Genomic DNA, 19,028 nt, shown 5'->3' on the forward strand with positions numbered 1-19,028 from the left:
TGTTTAACAAGATTTTCTATGTAAGTATGCCCTTCTCGTTAATTTATGATAGCATGCTATACAATAATTGTACTGTTGAGTTCTATTTTCAACTTTTTTCTTACTGAGGTTCATCAACTAGCAAACAGAAACCCCTACTTTTGAGCACCTCACTTTTTAACACATATTGATCCCTGAGATGAGAACATTCATGCTATTAAAAGTAAATATTTTACTATTTTTTTAATAACTAATATACCTATCAGTACATGTGCTAGGTTATAGTTGCTGCAGTACTTATTCTTAGTGAGGCACATAGAGTTCACCTTTGATAGGTAAGTTACAACTGTAGATATTTCACTTTATCCAAAGACTCCTGAGAGCAGAGGTCTTATTTTAGGGAGATGCAGAGATAGGGAGACAAAAACAATGCATTTCTCTTGAGTCTGTTTTGGAAGCTGTTGTAAAGCAGTCACAAGTAAAGAGGAAAATGCATTCTTGTTTTATCAGGTGGTGCTGGTGTCTCAATTCAGCTGTCTTGGAGTTAACATTCATAGTGTCCCAGGGACAATGCAGTAGTTAAAACTTTTTTTTCCCCCATTTCTTTTGTTCCTTAAAGAACACTTGGATAAATAACTACTTTTTTTCCTTTAGAAGCAAAAAAGTTGGGTTTTTTGTTTGGTTTTTTTTAACACCACAGCTGGAATTGGCAGATGCTGTTTCAAACAACCTAGTGAAGTGCAGGTACATGTGGAAGTACTATTGTGCAGCTGAACTAAAGGAATTTTGCTGGATAACTGCTTGCCTGTTATTGTCGTTGGCAAGTTACAGGTAATTTCCAAAGCTGTAGTCTGGCAGAGGAATAATAATTGCTTTTATGTGTATTTTTCAAGCCAAGACACACACTTTACTTTTACCAGTGTTTTTACAAAGATTCAAAATTACCACAACATTGTTGCTAAAAAAAAAATAGTTTGTTTTAAAAGAAAAGGAGGTATGAAGAGAATAGTGACACCTGAATGGCACAGGGAAAACTTTTGTCAGATGAACTCCTGACAGAATCTGGCAGAAATTCAAAATCTAGTTTGTGTCTAGTAATTCCATTAGCATTTCAAAGGTTGGTAATGTTCTGGGAATGACACAGGAGGGATTATTTTTAAGTTAAGAATTAGTACTCTAAAGTGTTGCCTGTGCTAGGAATATTGTTGCTATCTTGCAATAGGTAAATGGACTATATCTGAGACACTGTTTTCTATCAGACATTTCTCTGCTTTATCTGTACTGGCATAATTAAAGTATCAGCCACCTTTCCCCAGTGTGAATAGAGCTGTATCAGTATAAAACTGTATCTGTTGGTAGCTTATTTCCACATTGAAGGAAGCAACCTAGGAGTGCTGGCTGAGTTCCAGGAATTGTTTGTAATTATATTGCAGTTGCTATGCCAGTATAAACTATTCCTATTGCAGATCTTGCACCAGATGAAAGTGACTTCAATCTAGTTTATTTGCCCTTATCCATACAGCCTCATAAAAAATTACACCACTTCAGTTTCACAGATTTGATTTGCCTTTGTAGGCAGACTTGCTCTTTACACTGACTTATCTCCATTTATTCTAAAGGATATAAACAATGAGTGTTTTGACAACGAAAATGCATCTTCTGTTCTGATATAAGCCTAATCTATTCAGTTAATGCTACAACAAGTACATTTACTGTGAAGGTTAAAATATTTCTGTCTGGCTGTGTGCATCAGAGCCTATAGAGCAGCTGTCCCCATCCTGAATCCTAACAACTCTGTTATTCAGCATGGAGTACAATGTTTTACGTACTCTTAGCAACTTTCAACTGCTCTTTTATAGATCAGTGTCTTGCCTTACTTTTCTACTATCCAGTATGTGTTACCTAAGAAAGAGTTAGGAAGGTTGAAATCAGAATATAAGAATAAGATCACTTGCAAATAGGGCTGATCTGCATGTGCTTGTTGTATACAGATATTGTTGAGTAGATTCAGATCATCTTTGTTTTAAAGCTACAAGTGAGGGAGAGTTCTTTGATCCCATCTTAAAATGTGGAGAGGGGATTATGATGGGGAAAAGAACTGAAAATAAGTATAAAATAACTGTAAGTATACTAGTCTAAGCATGGGAGCAGTAAAGAAAGGATCTTGCCAGAGACTAACAGGAACAGAAAGAGTCAAAAGCCTAGGGACCTTTGACCGTTCAGAGAACATTCACTAACTTTAATTAGCTGTTCTCTGTCCTGTGCTTACTGACTGTTTCTTCCACCTCTAGCTGTCCATTCTACCTCTTCACTTCTGCTTTGTTCCTGCATACGACATATGCTTCCTCCCACCCAATGTGCCCTCCTTACCCTGTACCTTCTTCTATGTTGTTTGCAAGCAAAAGCCACCTGCAAAGTAGAACTACTGTTACATTTACTGCAGTCCTGCTGTTTGTGCTGTGTGTGGACTTTTCCCCTGTGCTGTCTTACCTGTTTAGACTTTTTTTTTTTTTTTTTTTTGTGTGTGGTTGGGGACCTTTTACTGTTCTGTGTATTTGCTCTATCCAGCATAAATGGAGCTTCAATTTTCATAAGTCCTTATAAGACCTTAAGTATAGTTTAGAATAATGTTCCTTTATCCTGTTATTTTATAAAAATCATTCATAGGCAAATGACCACCCTTAATGAGATTAAATATATGAGATTCCATGGGATAAAAAGGAATTTTGCTCTTCAGTTTTTTTATAGGTGAACCAGTGATTTAAAAGTATAATGTTACAGCTGTGGTTATATTAGTGTCCAGCATAATAGGATGAATGTTTCAGAATGAATTTTCTAGTTGCTCTGTTTGCATTGTACTTGCAGTGGTTTGCAAATTGCTGGTTTGTTTTCCATGTCTTACAGCTATATAATGTGCTTTCTAGAAACCGTTTTGGTAGGTGTGGGTTGCTCGTCAGAAATCCGTTCCGAAGCTTGAGTGCAAAGGAAGCAGGGTACTAATGATGAATAAGAATGGATGTCTTGAGGATAACAATGGATCTTCAAAAGCAGTGGCATTCTGGTAAGAATTTTCATGTAATTTATTAAACACTATGTGATAGTTCTCAGTAAAATGTGTTTGTGCCTCTCTCTGAGGATTTGTTTGATGAAATTTTCTTCTAAAATGTGAAAAGTAGGAGGGTTGCTCTATAGCATGAAGTATTTTAAATTCTGAAGCATTGTACAACAACTTTACTTAGCATTGAGTTCTTGCATATAAAAATAGTGAAAACATCTTTTTAGAAAAGTAAGTTATTTTAGAGAGGGAATTAGTGGCCATTTATGGCTCACTGTTTGTGAGCCTGTTTCTCTGAATATTTAGAACTGGATATTTTTGAACTGTCACTTTAAAAAACTGCTTTTTTTTTCACTCAGAGTATAATCTCTCATTGCATATTGCACCACTACACATGATAATGTTCTAACAGACATTGCATCCAGCTTTGTAGGATATACAAAACACAAAATTATTGACAAAATAATCATAGCTGGAAACTTTTAATCCTCATAGTGGTTAAAAAATATGGCAGCATGCCAAGTTACTGATTGGTACTGCTTTGTTGGAAGTTTCAGACCATTTAAATAATGTACACAATTAGAAAGTGTAAGTGAAAACACCAATGAAAGTTTTACTGTAGCTGCAGTGTAGTACAAGAGATTCCTTTAAATTTAGTATTTGAAATAACTTAGGCCAATAATTTCCTAAGCAAAAATCTTTCACCAAAGCCGAGTATATTCTTATCTGTGTAGATAATGACTTCTTGAAATTAGCAAATAATTTGTGCCTCTTTTTTGTCCTACTCTTTGAATCCTACTGGTCATTTATATTTAAGTGGAACTGTTCTGGTGGCAGCTGGCAGATCTTAAAGCTTCTTGGTAAGGGTATTTTGAGGTGCTGGATGTGCGTATGCTCTGTAGTAAAGAGCAGCACAGATACTGCGCATTCTTCTGGAGAGGCAGTTTCATAGCTGAGATAGCTGTTCCAGAGCGTGCTACTTCCAGTGAGATCAGGGTTTAGACACACCTCAGGAGCTCTGAATTTTGTCATGCCCTGCAGAAAGCAGCGGAGGCTCGGGAGCCGGTTGACAAGCGGATTAGGCGTTAATCGGATAGTCTGTGTTGGTCAGAGGGGTGGTGGTTCATGTCTCAGTGGTAGCAGTGGGCCTGTCAGAGGCCTTAGCCCTGCTGAGAGGCAAGGATAAGGAGCTCAGGCACATCCTTGTGCCAACACAGATACTTCCCATGGACACACAGCGAGAGCAGGAAAACAGGGGTGTATTCTCGTGGGGGTGAGCACCAGCCAGGCTGGCAGAGCAAAGCTGCTCTGGACTCCATTGCACGCTATAGATGTACATCATAACAGGTACCTAGGGCAGCATTAATTGAAACAGACCATTCTCACTAAGATACTGGGGGAGGAAGGACAGAGAATGCCTGGTAGGTGAGCTCCCGGGAGGTCTGTGGCCACACTCCAAAGGTCTGATATAAGTGTGTAAGTTAGACCTAAAAAGATTAATGTAAGCAGTCTCATTATTTGAATTAGATTGGCAAGCAAGGTGACTAAGAGTGACTGTTTAATATCCTTTTCTGTAACATTCAGTTTTTCATTTTTACTTTTGAGGTAGGAGGGAGATAAAATCTGGCCCTCAAAATACTATGTACTCATTCCAGTGCCAAAATACAAAACACAAATCAGCACCTTGAATTTAGGGGCATACTTGGTTCCCTTAACTGCTCTTGGACAAATATGCATGTTAGATATATGAATGTAAACTTAGATAGCTGCTTTGATGTACTTCTAAGTGGGTTTTTTTGACTGCTGTGATTCTGTGGGCTAATGTAGTAAGAAGCTAATGGAGAGGAAGCTAGGCTGCTTTACAGCTTTTTTTTTTTTTTTTCTTGCCAGGCTAACCTTTCACTCAGGTTCATTGCACGTCAAGTGTTTGGTTAATTATTTTATCTTATTTATATTTTAAACCAACTTTTTTGGGGGGAGGTGTGGAGGGAGAGAGGGCTAAGGGTGTGGTGTTAAGTTCTTAGTTTTAAATTCCCTCAGATTCTGAAGGAGGATACCAGTGAAGAAAAACATACTTTGCAATTTCTGTATTGTAGAGGTATCTTATCTGTAGTTGCAGTGGTTATAAAAGTCAAGTCTGGAGTGTCTTTTTTTTATTGATCTTTTCTAAGATGACTGTACTGACTGGTGTTGTTTCAAATATAAACAGTTAAGTTATTGACTTGTAAAAGAGTTGACTGTCATTTTCTGCTTAATTCCTCTTTTGCTAAATGATTTCTGTGGTATTAACTTAATTTGTGACACTTTAGTAGGTGCGGGCCTGAGGGAGAAAATGTTATAGTTCTTTCACAATTCATTAGTTTGTGGATATTTCTGTTATGTTGTTTCCACACTGGATGACTCATATGTTAAATGAACATACCAGCCCCAAGGCATGCCCTTGCTATTGCAGCCCACGGTGCAACTTGATGCCATTGCACATTAAAATGTGGAAGATGCTCATATCCGTTTGAATCCTTGGGAAGTTTTGTGCACTTTGGCCACGTGTGCTAGCAATTACTCAACGTATGTTCTTTCAAAAAGCTGTGGTTTACCATGTCTGATTGCTCTTTTTCACACTGTTGATTTGCTGAGTTTGTAAGCTACATCTGTCTTGTGAGCCCAAGTTGGAACTGAGAAATAATAATTTTTAGTGGGTTTTTTTTGTGTGTTTTTTTTTTTTTTTAACAAGGTGGTACACTTTCATTGTATTCATTTCTGGACTGTTTGATGAGAGGCTACAGAAGTATCTGATTTGCATTGCCACCTGTGCATTTTTTAAAGTATTTTGACAGATTCAGATATTGTTTTATCTTGGAAGTTGATAGCACAGATCTAATGCTCTCCACATAGTGAAAACACTAATTAGTGTAGATTGGACCTGATTACCTTAACTCTCCTTGAATTTCGGCTTTCTTACCCGTTTGATTTTTCATTGTTTAATAAGAATGTGAAAAATCAAACAGATTTACCTATTGATGAAGTCACAAAAATTGTCACATTACAGAAGCTTCACATCAGAATGTTGCTAGGAGCAAGTTCTTTAGTATCTGCAATAGGGAGAGAGATGTGCACTCACAGCAGTGAGAGGAAAGGCTTTGAAAAGTATAAGAGTAAAACTTTTTTGATATTGTTTTGAATCTTTAGGATGTTTGGACTTTTTTTTCATGTGCCATATAGTGGTGTTAACTCTACACCTTCATTGATTCATATAGTGAAAGTATGTATATGTCTCCAGAATTTTTGTTCTGTGGTTTTGCTTTGTGGTTTTGATAGGAGTAAGACAGATTGCAGTGACAGGATAGATAAAACATATCACAAGTCAGGTATTTTGGCTTTTAAATAATGATCCTGTTCTGTCATGCACAGTTTGCAGTAGAGGAGTTTATGCCAGAACAGATACATTTATGGGAAGACCACTCTTCAATATAAATTTTTCACTCAACATTATTCATGGCTTTACGTTGGGTGCGACTTTTTCTGTCTGTGTCCCTGCTTGTTTTTGTGAGGAGGTTGTCACTGCTCACCTTACTCTTTCACTGATGGGGAGCTTATCTGTCCCGTCCCCTGTCAGCTGTGGCAGCAAGGCTAGGCAGTAATGAAAACTATGTGCAACTGTTAACAACACTGATCTCAATTCCACAGGAAACACTGGAAGGCAATAAAAGCAACTGTTTCAATCCTGTTTGCAGTTCTAGCACCCCAAACTCAAGTCATCTCAGGTCACTTAAGGACGTCTCACTAAAATGGTATTAAAACATATAAAGTTATAGCAAGTCTACTGTTTAATCTTCAAGTGGTGTTGATGTATAGGCAAGAAGAAGGAGGTAGCAAAGTGAAAATACATCAGAAATTACTGCTCTGGCCAGATGATGTGTTTGAACGAATAGTGTGAAGGTGCAGAATGGTCATCTTGTACAGCTGTATTTGCTTTTAATAGACCATAGTAACAATTGCAAGCCAGAAAGCGGACATGCTGGTGTATTCCACATCTACAGGTGTAAAAACTGCCTCGCCGGACTTCTCGCAGCCTCCTCTCTTCCTAGTCTTTGGCTTGTTAAGAGCCTTCCTTTGTTTGCCAGGAGAGATCCTGGAATCATGCTCGTGTCTGCTCCAGCATGCACAGTTTTAGTCCTGCTCCCTCACTTTCCCACCTGTTCCAGAGCATTGTCTGTTCCTGTGTTGCATGATGAAGATGAGCAGCTCTCAGGTAAAGCTCAGGGGCTGAGTTTTGATGAACAAATCAGGATTTCTTACAAGTGTAGAAGGAGCATCGATGTCAGGCGCTGGTGGTACCGTCCCCTTCCTTTTCCCGTGGAATCCTTCGTGCTTTTCTCTCGGGGGAGGGGAGAGGTGGTTTCACCCGTGGCGGTGCTCAGCTCTGCCGGTTACCGGCGCACGGACCGTGTTGCACATGAGCACGTCCGAGTGGCCTCAGGGTGTTCCCCGTGACATCTGTCCTCGAGCCAGCGCCGCCAGAATTTTTCTCCACTGGGATGGTCCGGGTATCGCATCGATGCCTTCAGCCCGCCGGGGCGGGAGGCGAGAGGCTCCTGCCCGGGCTCGGCGGCATTAGGACCCGGTGGGTCGTGCCTCCCTCTCTCCCTCCCTCCCTCCCTCCCCAGGTTGCTGGCGGCGGCCCCGGGGAGCGGCCGGGGCCGCGGCTGGAGGGACCTTTGCCCGCCGAACAGCCGCTGCCCCGGGCGGGCGGCGCGCCCGCTCCACGCTGGCTTCATGTCAGGTTTCTTTTGTTCATTTATAGCAGAAACCCAGCTCTTCCTTCCTTCAGTGGTTATGCAGGGGATTGTGGCACGTGTTCGCCTTGAAAATCGTGCTTTGGCTAATGTTAAAATACGTCGAATCTAATGCCTACATGACATTTGCACTACAAGACTTTTACAGCAACTACTATGTATCCTGCTGAACTCTTTGTAGTATATTATTTGAAACAAGACCGTAAGAATAAGAGTTCTAACTATTAAATTAAAATTAGACTGCAGCAGAAGTTGATACATTATCTGACACTTGGCTTCTGTAGTGCCTGTCACAAAGTAATGGCTCTCTTAAACTGTACATTAATCTTCAACAAGTTCAAAAATGTCTGTTTCAGTCCAGAAACTCTTATTACCAAATAAATAGCTCTGGTACTGTTGGAATGAGCAAAGAAGTGTCCTTAACAAGAAATTCCTTTACATCTAAATGAAGTAAGTTCACACCTTTTCTCCCATGAGTTTAGTTTATTGCTCTTGCCCACCTTCTACTTAAAAGGAAAAAAGCATGGGGCAACTTTGCAGGTAAATGTCCAATGAGGTATATTTCAAGTTATGTATATTCAGAACGTACTATCAAGCATGTAATAGCTTTAGAAAAGCAAAATGTCACTTTTATTTCAGAAAGTGGCAGTCTTTGTTAATGGGATGTGTTATTAAAATGATCACAGGTAGAAACTATACAACTGAAAGGTAAATCTGCAAAGTGACAGTTCTTGCACTCAAATACACAGCCCATGGAAACAGCAAAACAGAGTAAGTTACTCTGGAGAATAATTTTTCTGTTCTTAGTATCCTGGTGGTGGATGGTTTGCTGCTCTCAGAACACAGATGATGTTGCCTTTTGGGTTCAGAAATTTTATACAGCCTTTCTGCAACCTGTTGCATTGCTTTTATTCCAGATAGTTTTCCTGTCATTGCTGGCACTAAGGTCTTCTCAGACCCACAGCTGCCCATGGACTGAAATTCTCTCTCTGCTCTACCAGAACCAGAGCCTACACTCAAGTATCTCCATATGAAGTTCATGTAGTTCTTTAAATCTCTCAGTTTCTTGTGTCCTAGGAAAAGCTGTATTCTCTCTATCCAAGAAAGAGTTCCCAGGCAATTTTCTGGTTCTTTGTGCTCTCTATATTATTGACGTATGAGTCTTCACTTTTACTGTCTCTTGTACGTGTGATGCTTCAGCCTTTTACTTCTGCCCTGTTTACCTGACCCAGCCTCTGACTAAGCCCAACCTTGCATTGACAATGCTGGCAGCCTCTCCTGCTCCCCCACTTCCAGATAATATCATATTCTCTTTACCTGCCTGGATATGATGGAAAAAATCAACCAAAATATATGAAGCCACATCCTTATGCTCTCTTTCATTTTTGCCTATCCTAATAAAATTAAGACTCTGCTCTTTGATAAAAAAAATTATAATGTTATATGTTTTATATAGGTTATAATGTTATATATGTTTCTGTAATTGCTAATACAACAGGGCAGTGTGGGACTCAGTATCTGCAGTGACAATGTGCATTTCAAACTAAACCAGGATGATCTTAGCAAGATAACCAAGCAGTATAGTCGTGGCATGCTAAGTGCTTAAGCTAATTCTAGCTGGCTTGTCTGTGGGTGAGTGGTAAGTAGTCAGTTTTTGGGTGCTTGTTAGCAAGATTTGTGATGAGAATCCTTGTTTAATAATCCTTTAAAAAAGTGATAAAGGGAACACTGTTCAATATCAGGTCTTTGAAAAATAGACAAACTTCTAAGAAACTGGCTGTGATTGGAAATGTGGAAAAAGATATTTTAGATAGAAGTGATGGAGTAAACATGTTCATAATCATGCAGTTTTTAATTTTTCATGTACTTGACTTTACTGCTCACATAAAAGCTTACTGTGTCCAAACTTTAGTTGTTTCAAAACCTTCTAAAACAACTACTGTTTTTAATGAGCTATTAATAGTATTTAGTGCAAACTGTAGGAAGAGTTACTGTGAGATTGTGAATAAAATTTCAATAATAAAATCAAGTTGCTATTCCTTTTTTTTTAATTTATATTTTTACAGAGGCATTATCATATTTGCTTAAACCATAATACAGCTTTCCATTTGACTAGTAAAATGCCTTCTAATGCTTCAGTTGATGTTAACTATGAGTAAATTGCTTCCTGATTTCTCTGTGTAGCAACTGGTTTAATTTATACTGTCATTGATAGGGATATTGTGTTTAGATTAATAACAGAATTTCCATGATAATATGAATGGATTATATATGATGTGAAAAAACATTTCTTCTACTCAGTTTTGAATTTTCCACACTTTCAGTGCTTCTTTTTATTTTTTTCTTGTAGTGTAAGATAGCAAGTATACAAATGTCTGATCTGACCTCTCTAGAGCAATTACTTTACATGTGCAGGCATAATATTCTTCATTTGAAACTTTCTAATTTCTCTTCATAGGATATTTTCTGTGTTTAGTACTGTTCACACTTAAACCCTGTCTATATCTTTAGTATCCTTTTGGAGAAAGAGTGACCTGTACCTCATACAGGATTTTTTTTCCGGTAAGGTCACAGCACTGATTTTTATAATCCTATTACACTGGTTTTCTTCTAATTGTCTTGCAGTGTTTAAGCTGCCTGTTTAGTTATTTTTATTTTGATTGTAGTGGTGTGTTGAGCAGAGATTTTTTTCACTAAACTGCTGAAGTGGGCCCTGATTCCTTCCTGAGGCCAAAGCAACTGGTGTATTTTCCCATTAGGGGATAACTGATCTAATGATTGACTTCCATTAAACAGATGCAATCCTACCACCCCCTTGCACCTGACACTGGCATGTAGTGATAGGATGAGGGTTAATGGCTTCAAAATGAAAGGAGATAGAGTTAGATTAGATGTTAGGAAGTAATTCTTTTCTGTGAATGTGGTGAGGTACTGGAACAAGTTTCCCAGAGAAGCTGTGGATGCCCCGTCCCTGGGGGTGTTCAAGGCCAGGTTGGATGGGTCTTTAAACACCTGGTCCAGTGAAAGGTGTTCTTACCCATGGCAGGGAGGGTTGGAACTAGATGATCTTTAAGGTCCCCTCCAAACCAAACCATTTTAAGATTGTATGACTTGTCTAATTGATATTGGTGATTAAAAGAACTCCTGAAATGGGACACGGACTTTATAGCTGATGGCCCTTGTCTTTTGTTTTTCATGTAAGTTATCTTGGCCAGACCTTTAAACAGATAAGTGTCAGTGCTTGTAAGTGAACATAAGACTGTGAGTAAATTAAATCTATGGGAGACTAAATGTTAGTGACTGACATCAATTTATTTGGAGATTTTGTAGGTAACTGTTACCCTCCCTTTGCCTAACGCATTGAGTGTTAGTGTACTAAGTTCCTTACAGTTGTCTTTAATTTGAAACCTCATAAAACACAGACTGATTTTTTTAATGGGTTTATTTTAATATGTCTGTTATCTGTCTATCATCACTTAAACTTGATTTAGTGTTTCTGAGGTCCACTTACTAATTTTGGTTAGATTAATAATTTTCCTTCATTCTGAGTAACTGAAATAACTACAAATCTTCTGCCATGATACTTGCCCCAGTTTCTGAATTATTAACAACTGTACTGTAATACAGGACCAAATACGTCCTTTTCAGCATTTTTCAGTTAACTCTTTGCTATTAATGACATTTATTATAATGAAATCAAATAATTTAATTCAGTATTTTCCCTGGTTAGATTTTGATCAGGTTTTGATCTATGACTGACTGTGTCCTCATTTTTTGTTTGTTTGCTTCAGGAGGCATTCTTCTCTTACTTTGGGCTTTAAAATAACTTATTTTCTGTTATCTGGAGCAAGAACTGGATCATCACTAGTAGCAGTTGTTCTATTCTATTTTCTTTTTTCCAAGGTGCCTGGTGTGACTTTTGATTATTGTTTATGCAGCCCATTCCAATGTCGAATCACCCTTTATATGAATAAATTCTTCCTGATATTCTAATTCTTCCTAATATTCTTATTCTTCCTTCTCTGCTTTTTTAGCTATGTTGATTTATCTTGAGGATTTGCCCATGATTCACAGTGGGGAGAAAAAAGCTGGTGCCAGCCATGAATGCATTCCAGGTCTTTATTATAGGATTGAGGAGTTTAGCAAATAGCAGATTTGAAGTTAGTGCAAAGAGCTGTGCATCACCCACCAGGCATATGTGTGTAATGCTATGATAATTGCATGATCAGGATCTGTATAATGAAATACTGTATAGCATTGTAAGACTGTTTTTGTATAATTGTAAAATAGTTAGTTCCTATGATGCTTTGCATCATGCAGACATGTGCTGGAAAGAATATCTGCAATTTTAAATTTTAGCAGTGTAAATATAATACAGTTGAAGTAGAAAATGTAAACTGAGGAAAAGGGAAATGCTAGTAGTCAGGGAACATTCATACTTTAGGGATCCGACTCCTGTACTAAATCAAAAGACTGATTTCCTTAGGCCATTTTCATGGTATATCAGAGACTCCTTCACAGGACATTTTGTAGCATTTCAGGAGTTCCTTCAAACAAATATCTTCAAGGAGCCCCTCTCTGTTTACTGTAGCATAGGATCTGTCTCCTACATGCCACTCTTGCTTACTTTTGACATTTGAAAACAGGTGATCTGTATATAACTACTTATCACACATTTTGCTCCTAGAGGCTGTAGGGGCATGTTAGTAAGCTGAATTTCAGAGAAAGCTTTGAACAACAGTAATGCATTATGTTTTCAGATATTTAAGGGAATTTCCATAAAGTGTAAGGTATAAGACAGAAAAAGGCACAAGAACTTTGTTTGAAAATACACCATGTGGGTGTGAGAGGAGCTGGAAACCGGACTCCTGACACTCAATGGCAGGTGGGAGATAGGAAGAGATACAAAAAGCATCCCTGAAAATTATTTTTTTTTATCAGTAAAAAGTGGAGGGTTCTTAAAGTGTTTTATCCAACAACAACATAACAATCCAATTAGACAGTATGATCTAATGGTCTTTTGAGCTATATGCTTTATGAAAATTGGCCCAGTTTCAAACATGAGCAAACCACAGCTGTCCTCCTGACAAGATTAAGGAGCAATAGGTGTGGTGGTGATCAGCAAGGATGGACCTTGAAAGTGAAGACAAGTGGTAGATGCTGCAGGAGTTGCCAGGGAGAGCTGTGGAGATAGTGATGTGTTCTCCAAGTGATTGACTAGGAAAAGGGTCTTTGCAGGAGTTCTCTGACTGAATGTGTGTGATATGAGGCTGTGTTTGTCAAAAGCAGAGAGAAAAAATGTTGCTGAATCAAAAAGCAGAGAGCAAAATCTTGCTGAATCAAAACACCATGATGATGATTAACCTGATTGAATACTTTAGCTGATTGGGAGGATTAAGAAAAATACTGTCTTGGAAATATGGCATTGAAAGTATCTGCAAATTATGAATATAAATCTTGGGATTTGGAGTATCTTTGGGATGTAAGGTGATGCTAGAGTTACATGTCTGAGCAATAGGCAGGATGATGGTGTAGCTGTGCAGCTTTGTGTCTGTCACCAACAGTTAAGTCATCCATAGGAAAAACTGTAAAATCTGTCCTCAAATATAATTGTATTATTTATTATTTGACATTCTTCACTCCTACGCCTGCTTCCCACATAATATTGCTTAGAATATTTCCCCACCTGCCACAAAGGACTGGACATTAATTGTTGAGTTTGATTTGTAATGTCACAGTGGGGTGCCTAATATGAAAAGATGTATTTTGCATTTGCTGGGAAGGCACTGCTCTTTTCATTTGATTTATAGTAATGGTGAATACAGATGCAGTAATTTCCTTACAATTAAATTATGTAGTCAAGTCTTCTAATAACAATACTCCATAGTATTTCAGTAATAATTAATTGATTCTGTTCATTATTCTGATTCTGCCTGATGATACAAGAATTCCCCCCAGGAAGAGAAAGCTTTTAGCTTGCTTGAGAATTTTATAGCCAGGTCCCATACCAGCCACAGGAATTTTTTCCTTCCCCCTTCACCATGTACCAGAACTCACAGGTTGAGAAAGGACAGAGGAAATACATCTGCTCTTGGCTAACTTTCCAGTGGTGTGTAGTTGCATGGACATGGTAGCAAACAAGTGTGAGTTAGAATTGTTTCTAGGCTTTTCTGACTTAAACCAGAGATGAGGCAGCTTTAGTATCAAGGAGGCATAACCTGAAGAAAAAATCCAAACAGTCTTTTTGTTGTTGTTGTTTTTCAATAAATTTCTGCCAAGTGTGGAAATTTAAACTGTTAATATATGTTTGCAAGAGCAATAAGAAAGGTTGTCTTAGGTTTTGAGGAGTTAGGTGTCCAGATTAGAAAGATAAAGCCTCAGGAAAAGAAATTAAAACATGCCTTTCTTTGGAAATATAACTTTGACAAGGAGTTTGATATTAATGGCCCATCAATAGTTTCAGCTTGTTCAGAGAAAGAGCAGTGATATCCAGGAAAGGCAGTAGATTACTCTCTGCTTGCTAAAAAATTATGAAATCATAAATTCATTGAGTAAACATACTCCACGGGCACACTGGGTCCTGGGACTGGGACCTCTACCTGCACAAGGCTGAGCCCTGCCAGCTGCATCTTCCCCCCAAGTCCCTGTGTGCCTACAGAGTGACTCCAGGTTTGAGGCTGTAACTCTCTGGAGTTAAAATAACCAAAATCTGACACTATATTTGAAGCCAAGTGTTGTAGATTCTTTACTATATATGCCAGTTTCAGACATACATGTGGGACATAAATGGGAATTCAATATTAAAATGGGAGTAAAAATTTTGTTATCTGTCCTGATCTAGCACCAATTCTAAAAAGACAAACACATTTCTTCACAAATTTCGGAAATCTCATCTGTCTTGCATATCTGTGAGTTTACTTATATAAGTGGTCTAAGTCAGTGTGTCATCTTGGCAAAAAAAGGCTTCTTAATGTCCATGTGCATGGAAAACATTGTATATACTACTATTTTTTCCTATCTAGAAATAATAGTAGTTTGAGTCTTTATCTCTACATGAATGCTATAGGAAAATCAATGTCTCAGTGAATTTAAGATGTTCGTGTCCTCATCTATCTGGAGTTAATTTTTAAACTTACTAATTTTTTTATGCCAAGGATCTTGCTGCATCTTATGCCATCCTGTAGGAGATACAAAAGTAATCAGAGACTGTTGATTGTCTTGAACATTTTTTGGGGTAGAAGGTGTATTTAAATTGATTTGTCAAGTTACATGCTGATGTTTGAAGGTGTAACTCTGCTCTAGTAATAGGAAGACTGGTATCATACTCCTGGACAATTCATTCTGTCTTTGTTCTGGCTGTCTCAATGAGGTCAAGCTAGTGAAGGTCCAAGGTGCAGTGATGGCATTTACAGGCATGGTGAATTGGCCATTACGGCCTCCCAAGCTGAGAGACAGCCTTAGGTAGAGAGGAAGCATGACCCCTTCCTGGGGTGGGTGATAAGTGCTGGTGTGGAAGTTTGGATGACACAGCTTCCCACGGTGTAGCCTGTGATTCATGTGCTTGTGCCACCATAAATCCGATATTTCTGTAGTGTCTTCGCTGCTTCTGTCACACACTCCTGTTATGTTAAAGTCTATATTTCAGTGGGCAAACCTCATTATGAGGAAGGCTTTTTTTTTTGCTAGTCTCTTTTCTCATTAGCAGTTGTATGATACTAGGTGCATGCTACCATGGCATTTTACTGAAACCTTGAGGAGACACACCGCCAAGCTAGAACTTCTCACAACCTTCAGATAGTCATAGCAATGACAGTTCTTATGGAAATATTATTTACTTTCTGTCAATTTTACAGAGTTTTAAAATACGGGCAAATAATCTCATTTTAGTTTTGGCCATCGTGTTACTAAGAGGCTGAAAATCTACATGAACAGCTGATGAAGATAAATACATTTATTGATTTTGGACCACTCTCTTTTATTAAAAATAATAAAACAAATTACATATAACAACAAAAAAGCAGCAGCACACAGGAGGTGAGCAAACACACTGCAGGTACTTGTGTTTGCCTGAAGGGGAATGTGCTGTGATCAATTAATGCTCTGTAAATCTCTTGGTGTAAGATATCACTGTTGCCTTTGCTGTAGCTGCAGCATTTTAAGGTAAAAATAGAGATCTTGTCATGGTCTAGGCATTCAGATTATTTCTTTCTGATTAGTTTGGTGTCTCTTTAATTAGAGCTGTGTGCTGTGTTACCCGATTTCATTATTTTTCTCTTTACATATTTAGGTCCTAGTCCTGCAACTGGATTTAGTCAAATTGACCTCGATAGCCTGGGGGCCTGATGAAGTTCATGGGACTCTGGTGACTGCAGGTTCTCACTCTGAAGATCTGATTGTAGGCCTGAACCTAAATTCCTATATCGTTCTCCTGTCTATTTGCTTCTTAAATGATGAAAATTATCCTTTAAAATGGTGTTGTCTTTGAATCTCATGCACATCCACTTTAGTAGTGTTCAGACACTGTGTGCCTGGGATATTGTCAGACATTGTTAAATTATTTCTGTTCTGTTGAGTGCCTAAACCTCATGATTTCTCTGATTATTGTGTTAGATTTTTCTATTTAGCGTCTTTCTACATAAAATGGAGGAGATCATCACCTGTGTTTTCATTCATTGTGGTATTTCTCTTAATTCAGATTTTTAAGTCAGAGTAACTGTTGAAACTGTTCAGGTTATTTTTAAAGAAGTAGGTAAATTTATTTATTTCTTGCTGGACACAAAGTATAATATTTTATTTTGCAAACTTGGTAGCCTAGTATTACTGAAAGCTTTCAATATGATGATACTCTGATGTAATAAAATAAGTAGGAAAAGACCCTTTACTAGCTTTCCTGTTGCTTTTCTATTCCTGTGGTTGTGGTTACACAACATACAACTGAAAGTGAAGATAGTTTTAGTTTTTGTAAGTCAGTGTATACCTTTTGTTGACAATAAGCACTGTTCCCTATCCTATTCCATGTTGCAATTTCACTGAATAGTAAAGTTATAGCCCTGGTAGAAACTATAGAAAGGACATTGCAAAATCACATGTAGAGTGTGATCACAAATAGAGTGTGAGAGGAAAAACAGATGTGTTCTCTCTTTATACATGTTAGTATTTATGTTACATATATTTTTAAAGCAAGTGTGTAGCAGTGTATGATAATTCATATATTAAAAAGAGCCAAAACTTCCTTTCTATATAGAGAATCAGAAAAACTTGTTTGGTTTTTGTAGGCTTATTACAATGATATTAAGGAACTTCACAGTATTTGATGACTTTTTTTGTATTCCCAGAACAGAAAAGCACCATTGTCCTGTTAGATCAAGGAGAAAACTGAGCCACTTGTTAAGTCAGTAGTAAAGTCAGTGATTATTAAATGGATTCTCCTGCCTTTTAACCTTGTGCCTCCAGCTCCATTTTTCCCTCAAGACCCAGACCTTCCATTACCATCATCTGCTTTGCATTTCTACATGAAAGACCCAAGGTGCTTCTGTTTGGACTCCCAGAAAATGAGGAAGACAAGGTTGGTTGGCCATCTGCCAGGGTGTGAGGTCTGACTCGCTCCTTGCTCACAGGGGCTGCTGGTGAAGGCAGAGCAGAACCGAGTGTTCTGTGTGGCATTCAACTGCCTTAACCACATGCCCATCGCTCTCTTCCTGTAGTTGTCTGTCTTGTTCTCAGCATAACTCCTAAAGACATGACATATACCAAACAATAAATAATCTAATTTGATGCACAGCCTTGATTCCCTTCCTGAGCCGAGTCCTGCACACATGGAGTGGTTGCAGTCCTGTGGAAAAATTCAGCATGGTGCATGAGGCCAAAGAGTAAGGCTGTTAAGTGTCTTTAAACTTGGCAATGAAGCAGTGTTCTTTTAATGTCACTTATTATAGGCATACCTTAAAGTATTTTTAACAAGACACAAGAGAAAAATGAAAGTTTTTAGAACTGGTTGTAACCAATTCCCTGTCTAGCCTGTGAATGTGAATGTCCAGCTCAGTGAAACACAGAATATCAGCTGATGGGAGAAGGCTGGCCACTTCCAGGGAGGAAGGGAAGGTAGAAGGATGGCTGCTTAATACCATGGGTATATCCAATTTGCTTCCAAGTCTCAGGGACTATTTGTGCAGTGTTGACCCCAGCTTTTTAGCTTTTGCTTTCTCTTCAGCATTTCCACACCCAAAAATTAGCTCCTCCAGAGCTCCTCAGTGCAATAGACATTGGGGGTGTTGCTGTAGTCTGCTAATGATTTAAATGAAGAAACAGAAATCAAAAGTGGGCTTTTCTCCTACATTTTCCTGTTTAAAAATAAGAGGAGATGCTCCCAGTTCTCTCCACAATGAATTTCAGGGGTTATCCTTCTGATCCTTGGTCTCACAAATAGATGGCAAAAACTTTAATAATAGAAAATTTTGCTCTTGGCTTACTCCTTTAATCTTCTTCCTGGTCAAATTGTAGTGGCCTACTGTGTTTGTAAGCTACCAAGGATGGTGTGTAGGCTCCGGTGCCAGAGCAATTGTGTTGGGAACACAAGCTCATCTTGTTATCTTTTATGTTAGAATTTGGTAGCATAATAAGTTTTTTTCAGAGAAATCTTGCCAGACCATGGTCTGAGTTTCAGATTTTGTTAGTATCTGCTTTATCTATGGATGGTGCTTGAGATTTGGTCACCAAACCTAGTGATTTGCTATGAGGAAAACAAAACAATCTCATACTTTGCTTTTGCATGTTTTTCTCTGGGATATACAGTCTTTTATCCCAAGTAATGCAGCAAGTTCCTGTAAAAAAGAGCAGGTGGGAATACTGTTAGGGAAAATTTGTTCAACCCATTCACTGAAATTCATAAAAATCAAAATATTTGCAAAAGTATTCACTGGCATTTTGTTGCAAAATAAAAATGAAAACCCTGATTTTAGTACTGTTTTTTTAAAAAAAAAGGATCAGTCTTCAACATTTCAGAGCTGTAGAGAAATGGTGGGAATGGAACAAAATAGTCTTGATATACAGAATCACCTTAAGTCTGTATCTCAGCTCAACACTTTGTATCATGAAACCGTGGCCTGAAACTACTGCCTGTCATATCAGATAATATTATCACTGATTTATTATGTTACTTCATCTTACCTGCTTTTTGTAACCTTTTTGCAGGATCACGATTT

At 38.2% G+C, this 19,028-nt stretch overlaps 1 long non-coding RNA gene across 6 annotated transcripts in view; it reads left to right on the top strand.

Moving 5' to 3' along the window:
* LOC137468934 (uncharacterized) overlaps positions 1-16,701 on the top strand; it is a 32,765-nt gene extending 16,064 nt beyond the window's left edge. For all 6 annotated transcript variants that reach the window (XR_010996261.1, XR_010996262.1, XR_010996259.1 and 3 more), the window contains 2 exons: positions 2,904-3,040; positions 16,115-16,701. This is a non-coding gene — a long non-coding RNA (uncharacterized lncRNA). The remainder of the gene's footprint in view (positions 1-2,903; positions 3,041-16,114) is intronic.
* Positions 16,702-19,028: the final 2,327 nt, after the last annotated feature.

Source organism: Anomalospiza imberbis, chromosome 2, assembly GCF_031753505.1.
Source record: "Anomalospiza imberbis isolate Cuckoo-Finch-1a 21T00152 chromosome 2, ASM3175350v1, whole genome shotgun sequence".
Classification (NCBI taxonomy): Eukaryota; Metazoa; Chordata; class Aves; order Passeriformes; family Viduidae; genus Anomalospiza; species Anomalospiza imberbis.